General features: G+C 36.8%; 1 pseudogene across 1 annotated transcript; it reads right to left on the bottom strand.

Moving 5' to 3' along the window:
- Window positions 1-1121: 1121 nt before the first annotated feature.
- LOC309507287 (cytochrome P450 2K1-like) lies at window positions 1122-9005 on the bottom strand (annotated as a pseudogene). The gene is made up of 9 exons (XR_014211743.1): window positions 8751-9005; window positions 8506-8668; window positions 7569-7718; window positions 7321-7481; window positions 7039-7218; window positions 2215-2356; window positions 1943-2127; window positions 1722-1863; window positions 1122-1453 (listed from the first exon to the last, which is right to left on the bottom strand). The product of XR_014211743.1 is annotated as a cytochrome P450 2K1-like (transcript).
- Window positions 9006-11045: the final 2040 nt, after the last annotated feature.

Below are 11045 nucleotides of genomic sequence, written 5' to 3'. Positions count from 1 at the left end.
GATTTTTTTTTTTGTGTGTGTTCTGAAAAAAAATAAGGTAATAAGGCTTTAAAACAACATCGAGGTGAGTAAATAATTACTGAATTTCCATTTTTTGTGTGAACTGTCCCAAAGACAGTCACAGAAAAATAGTGAAGGGGTAAATAAACTTTAAACAGATAAAATACATTGTTTGCTAAGCGACGTAGGCCTAGTGGCTTTTAAACCAACCGAATTCACTAATTTATGAGATATTTCACCTTTTTTTGTAGAATCGTAAGGGAATTTTTATTCATTCATATAGCTCCCTGTTACCAACTTATTTCAAAATATGTGAATATTTTTTTAATATATTTTTTAGGTTTTTAAATCGGTGGAGGGGAGTGTGATGCACAGGCAATGTTCTGCTGGGAAACTTTGGGTCCTGGCATTCATGTGGATGTTACTTTGACACATATCACCTACCTAAGATTGTTGCTGACCGTGGCAATGGTGTTCCCTGACGGCAGTGGCCTGTTTCAGCAGGATAATGCACCCTGCCAAAATGCAAAAATTGTTCAGGAAGGGTTTGAGGGACATGACAAAGAGTTCTAGGCATTGCCTTGGCTTCAAAATTCCCCATAGCTCAATCCGATTGAGCATCTATGGGATGTGCTTGATGAACAAATCTGATCCATGGAGGCCCCACCTCACAACCTGATACCACAGGACACATACGGAGGTCTTGTGGAGTCCTTGCTTTGACACATCAGAGCTGATTTGGCAGCATGAGGGGAAACTACATGATATTAGGCAGGTGGTTTTAATGCTGTGGCTGATCAGTGTACATTGCAAATATTAAATCTATTGTAAACTAAATATAAACCCTTGAGGATACCAGATTAACCTACAATAAGATAACAAAAGAGGGGTAATGAGAAAAGACCCAAACAGATATGAAGAGTTAAGACAGTGGAGGATAAACAAAAGAAACCAGAGGACAAAACAAAATACTGAAGGGTCCGTTAAAGTGATTATGTGCCTAATCTTATCTTACATCGTTGTGCCTCTCAAGTAATCTGGTTTAAGCTACTTTTTGTGTGAAAACCAAAAAAATGTACTACAAAATGTTTTCATAGAAGAAATTAAACACAATATGCACCTGCTGCTCAAGATGTTTTATGCAATAAAAAAGTCAGAAGTGATTTTGTTTTGTGGAGTTATTCGCATACATTTTGTGAATTTAATCATTCCAGTTCTTATTTAAAGTGAGGTAAAATGTGTTCTTTCTGTTTTGATTGTCCAGTATCAGGAGCGTCTGATTGCACACAGCTTGTGTGGGGACGGATTCAAAGTGATTCCGACTATTCCTTTGAGATCCAGATCATCTCCAGACACTCCAGGTGAGTTGTGAAGCGGTAGCTCTGAAGGAGGGAAGTGAAGAACAGGAAGAGCTCCATCCTGGCCAAACTCTCTCCCAAACAAACCCTTCGGCCTGAGAGAGAGAGAGAGAGAGAGAGAGAGAGAGAGAGAGAGAGAGAGAGAAGAGAGAGAGAGAGAGAGAGAGAGAGAGAGCGAGAGAGAGAGAGATGAGAGAGAGAGAGAGAGAGAGAGAGAGAGAGAGAGAGAGAGAGAGAGAGAGAGAGAGAGAGGAGAGAGAGAGAGAGAGAGAGAGAGAGAGAGAGAGAGAGAGAGACCGTTTTAAATTCCAAATCAAATGTTTATTTCTTCAAAACACTAGGTGTTTAGAGTTGAGCGTATACCTGCAGAAAAGGGCATGAAAGCATCTCTCTTGACAAGCTGGCCCTTCTCATCTAGGAAGTGTTCTGGGTAAAAGCTGTTCGGTTTCTCCCATTCGCTTGGATCCTTCAAAACAGACGTCAGCAGAGGAATGACAGTGGTACCCTAGAAAATGGAGAAAAGACAATGTTCAAGATGCACATAGTATCTTTTCTAGGGCTAAATATTTATTCTTCTCACTGACCTTCTTGATGAAGTATCCATTGAAGTGAACATCACAGCTGGTTATATGCGGCAGACTCAAGGGAACGATATTAGCCAGTCTCTGGGTTTCATGAATCACAGCGTCTGTATACGGTAATTTCTTTCTATCTTCCACCGCTGGCTGACGTCCACCGATCACTCGGTCAATCTCCTCATGAATTCGATCTGGACAAAAATGCAACACACGTTTGTTCCTGTAGACAATATTAAACTCAGCATGAGGAAAAACTCTTGGCATTACTGTGTTTTTACCCTGTATATGAGGGTATTTGGCCATGAGCATCAAACCCCAGCGCAGAGTCGTTCCTATCGTGTCAGTACCAGCGATAAACAGATTTCCCACCGTCACAAGAAGATTCTCCTGGTGAAAGTGTGTGTCCTTCTTGCAGGATTGCTGACAAGCAAAAATACATTCATGCTCAAATAAACTTCTAATAGAAAACTTAAACATCCAAGTTCATGTAGTTGTATTTTAAGAACCAAAATTACATAAAAACTTCAAACAATACAAACTTTGGAGAAAAAGAAACAAAGCAATGCATGAAACGAGAAACAGGTGCAATGCATTAATCAAACAATGAATGACCATGGTAACAAAAGCTAACAAAGGAAACAGAACAGGAAACCAATGAAAATACAACTGAAACTCAGACTAAATGTGATAGTACCACTTTACAATAAGGTCCCATTAGTAGTAAGTATTAACTTGAACTAACCATGAGCAATACCTTTGTGAGTGATGAATAAATGAATAAAAGTAATTATTCATTTTTTAATGTAAGGCCTGGGACACACTAGACGACTTTCAAATCTGACTTTTAAAACTGATTTTTAGCATTTTAATCTTCCGAATGCACACACTAGAAGATTCGTCCTGGACCGCGAGACCGCACACCTGTCCATTGTTTTTAACATTTTCACAGTGCGATGATATCTCATGGAGACTCGCAAGATCAAACTTGAGAAAAAAAAAAAATGGAGGCCGATCAACGTTGTCAGCTGTTTTAAAGTTTTGTTTTGTGGGAAGAAATACAATGGAGAAAAAAAGAATATGGGTGATCTTCTTTCTCAATACTCCACTTTTGTGGCTTGTTTGTGGCTACCAAGTTTCAGCTATAGAAGCACGCAACATCCAATTGGTTTTTCTTGACAAAAGTTTTGCGTTTGGTGAGCTAATAAAATATTAAAACTCAGTCGAATCAATATTTTGTGAACAGTTATTTAATTATGCCATCCAGTATCATGGACTCGCTCTCTCGTTTCATACAAGCACAGCTGCTGCCATTTTGTGATTATTGTTTTGTACACTGTTGGAGTTGGATTATGAGATACAAACAGGTACGATTTTAAAACAGTTTAATCTGAAATCAATATACACTGTTAACCCTTGCTGTAAAAAAAGGCCAAATTCTGACAATATCATACCATTTTCCATTAAAACAGTAATATACCGTAGAAAACAAAAATAGCCTACAGGAATATACTGTAAATGAACAGTGCTCAAAATCATAGACAGTATATAAAATGGACACAGCGACCCCATTGGATTCAACGGAGAAAAGTGAAGTCAATTAGAAGCACTAACTTCCTGATGGTCGAGCGTGCTGCGCAGACTCAAGCTGAGCTTGACGACGTAGATGTGACGTGAGCAACCCGTCTGTCTTCTAGTAACTGTGTCGAGAGAAATCTGAATCATTCCCTTCCGAAACTTGCAGAGACGGAGAGTGTGAGTAGGAGGTGTCCATGAGCTAGGAGCAGGAGAAACTTTTGCAAAGTATTCTGGTTAATTACTTTGTCATTTTGCCTCCACGTCCCCCCGATTGCCCGCGAGCTTCTCCTCCTGTCCATACGGTAATCTCTCTACTGTGCGACAGAGAGTCGCGTGTTATCACGCAATCGTTAGCCTACTTTTACAAAAACTGCTTCTACGGGAACATAACGTAAGATACAAGGTAATGGAGCCTTTTATACATTTTTGTGTTTCTCAAGAAATAAATAATGGACAAATGGAGTCTTTAAACGCCTCAGATGTAAAGTTATTCGCTGTCAAAGTGACGCCAAAATGAATGGGAGTCAATGGGATGCTAACAACAGGTGATGGTCCGCTAGCCAATGGCGGCGCCCGGGGAAACTTCAAAATAATATGAAACCCTGCCCCCCTGCTCAAAAATCGACACTCAGAGGCTGTTTTCCCAATCACACCCTATACCCTCATTCACTATTCCCTACATTAGTTCACTAATATAGTCCCCTTGACAGAGTGAATAAAAGAAGTGAGTGAATTGAGACACTGATGAACACCTGATAAGCAGAATAACTGAAGGACAGAGAAACAAGAACAGAAAAAAGAGAAACACAAGAACTACTGACTTCCAGCCACCGAGTGTGAAACCAGTTTACAAACCAGTTTAACATTATTTCTTTCACACATGAGCAAAAGTTCTTGCTGAGAATTAACAGATATTTAGTTGGTGATATTTTATTGAAAATAATAAAGTTTGTAGTCACCATGATGGAGATCAGTATTTGCTTTAGTTGGTCTCTTGACCCTTGACTTTATAATTTATTATGGCAACAGAAAGTTGATCAGATGTTTTAGGCTGTTGTGATGATGCCATAATCATCCTGAACATGTCTGATTCTCTGATCATAGCCTGCATACAACTTTGAATTTATGGGTATTTCATATTTATCATATATCTGTTAATCTACAACATGAAATCGGTAATAAGTTATACTGAAGGATATTGAAGTAATGTAGTGCATTAAAATATTTTGACACAGACACCAACAATCAGCCCATGAATCTCAACAATGGTGACAATAAAAAGTTTCATGTCGCAATACATGCTGGGTTCCAGGATAGTATAAAACTCCCAGCATACACTGCTGCATGAAAAATGATTGCCACCATTGTTGAGATTCACGTGCTAATTTTTTATATCTCTGTGTTTCTACAATACAGTGTAGCTCTGTTTCTTTGGTTGTGCATGATGAATTCATCATAGTAACTCATTGCTGTAGTTTAACAGTAGTGCTAATGTAACATTTTTGATACATGATTAAACTCTGAATGAGATTAGTGAATGAACAGGCTAAATGATGATTTTGGCATCATAATCAATATAACTGCAATCATTCACTAACCATGTGTGTGCACAAGTGTGATCTGCAATAACACAGTTTAAGCAGCAAAAGACAAACTAATGTTATTAAGTCAAGAGTCCAGAACCCAACTAAAGCAAACACTGATCTCTATAATAGTAACTTCAAAACAAACATTTTCTGTAGATGTATAACAGAAATAAAGTCATACTGGTTAATAATAAGTGCAATAATGCGTAATGGCTGGAAGTCAGTTGTATTTCTTGTGTTTCTCTATTTTCTGTTCGTGTGTTCCTCTTTCCTTCAGTGATTCTGCTTGTTAACAGCAGGTGTTCATCACTAATGCTCAACAATCACTTACATATTCTCTTAATTATCTCACTGCAACACTGCGTCAATGTTACTTTTACTCTTTGTAGTGTGGATTTTCCTGTGGGGTTGAAAGGGTTAACAGTGTAAGATAAAAAGACACACCCACAAACTGTAGTTTAAAGGTGCATTGCGCAAGTCTCTGAGTTTTTGCAGAACTATGCCCCCTCTGGCGGCAAGCAAAACTGCAACAACAAAAGTTTTCTTTTCTTTTTTTATCTTACGTGGAGTTTGCGTTGGTGTTTGAAATGAACTACAAGCCAAGCCGGTCTCTTAGAATCCATCTTCTACGGAGAATGGCGGCGAATACACAAACCTGCCAGACATAGCCAGGTGAGCGTGCCGTGAACGCGCATGACGTCACGCCCAGTCTCAAATTCCGACCCGAATCCCTCTTATTTATTTTACTGTACAGGATTATAGAGACAATCGCAGTGATCAGAGAAGGGTTCATTCAGCCCATCAGGCAATTGTTTAAGCATGTATGGGTTAGAAAACGGGTATTTTTAAAATGAAAAGTTGCGCAATGCACCTTTAACAGTAATAAACTGTAAGTTATAAAACAGGTATATACTGGCAACACTGTTGCCAGTAGTTTACTGTAAAATAAAAAAAATGTGGGTCACCATTGTGCTGAAGAGTAGAGCCTGTGCTTCAGTCCAGGAGAAGATCTATAGACATAGATAATATTCTGCATGTTGCTTTGTTTAACAGGCAGTGACTGTGTATTTGTGGTCCAGTGGAAATCTTTTTATGTTCAATAGTTTTTTAGTGGTCTCAAGTGAAATAAGTTCACAGTAATACTTTGCTCACATTTTTTATGCATTATACATTTTTGTTAATACATTTAAATGCCAGTTGGTCAATTTAAGGCAGTCAGTTTCTGCAAGTGAAATTAGTTAACTCGAGTTTTAATTTAGTGCATTTTTACAGTAACATACTGTAGATAACAGTAAAGAACAGTGTTGCCAGTATTTTACTGTAAAAAAAACCTGGTAAGGTCTAACAGTGTATCTTATCCCCATAATTATTTGTGAGGCGAAATGCTGTGTAATAAGTGATATTAATGACTGTATACCGTATCTCTTAAATGTCCGTTTAGTTTGAACTTGCCGCGCTGCTGCTCTCTCCGTGGAAGCTTTGCGTTTAAAAACCTAATAAAATATTTCAACACAGATCAATATTTTGTGTCTAATTATTTACTTGTGTGGCAAGGAGCTGTGTAATAAGTGGGGTAATGTACATCCAGCCGGTGGTTCTCTCAAAATAACCCCCTTCAGGCTTCATACATTATCCCTTACATATTAACTTTTAATTTGAATAATGTATCAATAAATATTGAAATTTACATAAACTATGATGAATAAATGCTTTAGAAGTATTTTTAATTGTTAGTTCATCTTAAATTTACTAATGTTTACAAAAGGAACCTTATTGTAAAGTGTCGCCAATTATATTTAGTTTTAGCATCTTTTGTGCACATTTAATTTACATTTAATAACTATACCTAATAATTAAACAAATAATTGTGTTTAAATATCAAAGCTGATGATTACTTTTTACTTTCTCCTGTATTTCTATGGAACAAGGTGATTTCTGTACCTCATCGCTCTGTTTGCGGATGAGAAAGGAGTCGACAAACCCTCTGCGGTCGTGTGGATTCAGAGTCTCCAGCAGTCCAGTGATCAACCTCGTAATTTCTGCTCTACTTTTCAACACATTTCTTACAATAATCCTTTTGCTGTTGAGGAATGGACCCAACCACGGAAATATATTATAAAGCTGCAAGTACACACAGAGAAAAAAAACAAAATGCATGTATTAATGAGTTTAAAAAAAATGAAGTCACCAAAAACATGCAGTAAAACATACTTAAAACCATACCGTTATAGAAGCCGATCCCAAAAGCTGAACATTTTCATTTGCCCTGTTGACCATTTCTGTGAATCGAGGGTCTGTGTATTCAAATCTGCTGCCGTACACAATAGATGAGATGATGTTTGACACAGCGTAGTTCACAGGCTGTGTTGTGTCGAAGGGTTTCCCTGTGAAGAGAAAACAAATGTCTCTCAATGGATCCTTTAAACTAAGAGCATGATTGCAGATGTCCATAAATGTGTTTCAGCTTGTACCTTCAAACTTATCAAACTCTCCTTTCAGATACTGAATTTCCTCTATGATTTTTTCTTCACTTCCTCTCTTGCCCATCCCGAAGTCCCGCAGGTTGCTGAGAGCGAAGCGTCGCATCTCTCTCCAGTTCTCTCCATTGGAAAAGAGGATCCCTGATCAACACAGACAAAATCAACTGACCGTGAGTTTCAGCAACAACACAAGCAGAAAATGATTACTTACTGGGTTAAACATACGTTAACCTTAGACCTTTGGGACTTATACAGAGTCAGCTTGCTTATACATGTTATATGTCAGGTTAATAAGCGACTAATCATTTTCATCACTGACTACGCAGTAAAATCCAACAGTTCTAACTTTCATTTTATGAGAGAACATCACATAAGCTGACTTCATAAAGTGATGTAGATTTCCCTAAAATGGTTTTGTTTGAACTCACCATTATTGTGATTAGTTCCCTGCGACTTAATTTATATTATTATTATTCTCTTCCTATTGATGCAGTGATGCAACAAGAAATTACAATTATTTGGTTTCAAAGGAAGGGAAGGAATAAATAGGTTGCCTTTGAAGCGTGACCAAACTTATAACTAAATCATTAACAATATTTTTCAAGTCAAATAATGATCTTTTCATCCAAGCTACATTTTTCTAAATGTCATAATCATTTTTTAACAAACAAGTATTCATTACTTCAATGAGCTTATTGTTTCTGCTTATATTATTACATTGTTTAAATTAATACATTTTTAGCTAACTGTGATTTTGTACATGTACATTTCTGAAACACATAACTTAGCCAGTTATCATTGATAACTAAAGCTGCTTTGAAACAATGTGTATTGTGAAAAGCGCTATACAAATAAATGTGAATTGAATTGAATTGAATAGAATTGAATTGAATCTTTTGAGTTGAAAAAACAAAACAAAGATTCCTACCATGTTCTTTGCTCATTATCCTGAAACCAGGTCCAATTTTTCTGTCGCCGAACTCTTCTGCATAGTTCACGAGAGCTTCTTTGACAGTTTTGTACCCAACTAAGACCACAGTTTTTCTGGGACCCAAAAACACTTGGAATATGTTTCCGTAGGTTTTGGACAGCTGGAGGACACAGAGAAAGACATTTACAAACAAATCTTAAAATGTTAGACAACTATTCATTTTAAACGTATCAAGTTCTCACCTCAAAAAAGGTGTCAAAGGGTCTCTTGAGGTCAAGGGTCAGCAGGTTCCCCAGCAGTGGCAGAGGTTTGGGTCCCGGTGGCTCTTTTCCATCTTTATGAGATCTGGATCCAGAGGAAAGCCAATACAAAACCAGAAGCAACAGCAAAGCGCCTAGTAATGTTCCTGTGCTGAGAAACTGCAGAAGAGCCTCGATTACAGCCATTTTATCTCTAAGCTTCTAAACTGATGCACTCGCAGATTTATAGCTGCTTTTTAAGGGAGGGTTCTTGTGTGATCCTGAACTAATTGACAAAAAATCGATTATAATAGAGACTTGTTATGGTTACATCAGCATGTGTGTGACACTTTGTGGTGAATTATTAACCTTCTTCAGCTTGTTAAAACAAGAAGGGAACATCATGGCCTTATTGCTAAACACAAAATCTTTGCTCCAATATTATTGCATTTACATGATTAAAACAAGTCTTGTGGTTTATATGCACTAAATATTGTTGTAATGTCTACTTTCCCAGCAATGCACAGCAAAGCAGGTTTGAACTGTGACACACAGAGAGAGACTGCAAACTTTATCAAACTTCAAACTAGCACAGTATATATTCCAACACTTAACATGAATACGTTTGACTTTAAAACATTATTATGAGCTCTATTATTTATCTTTTATATATTACAATCTTTACAATAACTCAAACAGACGCACACACAAATCATCTATGTGTTTAGATGAGTATTAAAACACAGTTAATCATTCCAAAGTTAGCCTTTTCTCCAAAATGTAACAATCTATCAGTTACAGTTTTAAGATGCGCTGCTTTGCACTTGGGCAATGAGTGCCCAGCTAGAAATGTTTTGTTCTAAAAACGTTCTGAGAACATTACCATGAAGTTTTAATAATGTTTTCAGCGGGTAGTTTTATTTTGGTTCCCAGAATGTTCTCCTAAAACGTACACAGCAAAAAAAAAAAACTCCAGTGATAAAAGTTAATGAGATAATTAAGTGATTAATTGAGTGATGAGTGAGCATTATTGAAGACACCTGATGTTAACAAGCAGAACCACTGAAGGAGAAAAATCACAATTTTAAGTCACCATTATTGTGATCCGTGTTTGTTTTAGTTGGGCTCTTGACCCTTACAATTTTAACTTTAGATTTTGTTTGGCTGTTGTAACTGAGTTATAACTCCCAGATAAACAAAGAAAAAAGGTGATCAGATGTTGTTGGTTATGTTTTGACATAATCATCATTTTACCTGAATCACAAAACTCATTTAGAGCCTAATCTCTGACTTAAATTTATATTGTTGATTACATCATGAAGTGATTCTACAACATAAGATCCAGAATTTTCTATTTATTCCAAAGGATTTCTTAAAAGTTGTTTTGATATAAAAAAATAAAAAAAAAATAAAAAAAAACATCACCAGGCTGCTGCAATTAACAAGGAAAACCTAACTCTCTAAACTTTAGTCCCCTGTTGTAAGTTGCTTTGGATAAAAGCATCTGCTAAATGACTGAGTGTGAATGAGTTTGGTGTTTCAGGTCAAATGATGATTACGTCAAAACATAACCAACACCACCTAATCACCTTTTATCTTTGTTCATCTGAGAGTTATAACTCAGATACAACAGCCAGACAAAATCTAAAGTTAGAAGTTTAAGGGTCAAGAGCCCAACTAAAGCAAGCACTAATCACCATAATGGTAACTTAAAAATAGATTTTCTCCTTTGGTGATTCTGCTTGTTAACATCAGGTGTCTTCAATAATGGTCAATCATCACACAATTAATCACTTAATTATCTCATTCATTTTAACACTCTTCAGTGTTCCTTCAACACTCATATTTTAACACTTTAACCCTTTGAGTGTGGAGTCAAATAAATTCCCAGGAGAGTTAATTTAAGTTTTTGCTGTGTAAGATAACATTCTCTAAAAACATCCTCAAAATGTTACAGTTAAAAGTTATATCTTAGTTTACATTTAACCTTATAGAAACATTATTTGGAATGAGAAAACATCCTCATAACATTCTTTGAACATTACATTCAAATGTTTTCTTTAAAACATTAACCAGAACTTGTAGGGAATGTTAGCCAACGTTCTGAGAACGTTCCCTGCTAGCTGGGTGTAAAGTGTAAATGTTTAAAGGTCCCATGACATGCTACTTTTTGTAGGCTTTAATATAGGCCTTAGTGGTCCCTAGTACTGTATCTGAAATCTCTTTCCAAAAATTTAGCCTCAGTGCAGAATTATAGCCACTACAAGCCAGTCCCAGAATGAGCTTCCTTCAGACGGG

This window comes from Leuciscus leuciscus, assembly GCF_965113295.1.
Source record: "Leuciscus leuciscus genome assembly, chromosome: 1".
In the NCBI taxonomy this organism is placed as follows: domain Eukaryota; kingdom Metazoa; phylum Chordata; class Actinopteri; order Cypriniformes; family Leuciscidae; genus Leuciscus; species Leuciscus leuciscus.
The sequence above is the reverse complement of the archived record's forward strand: the minus strand, read 5'-3'. Positions and strand labels throughout refer to the sequence as shown.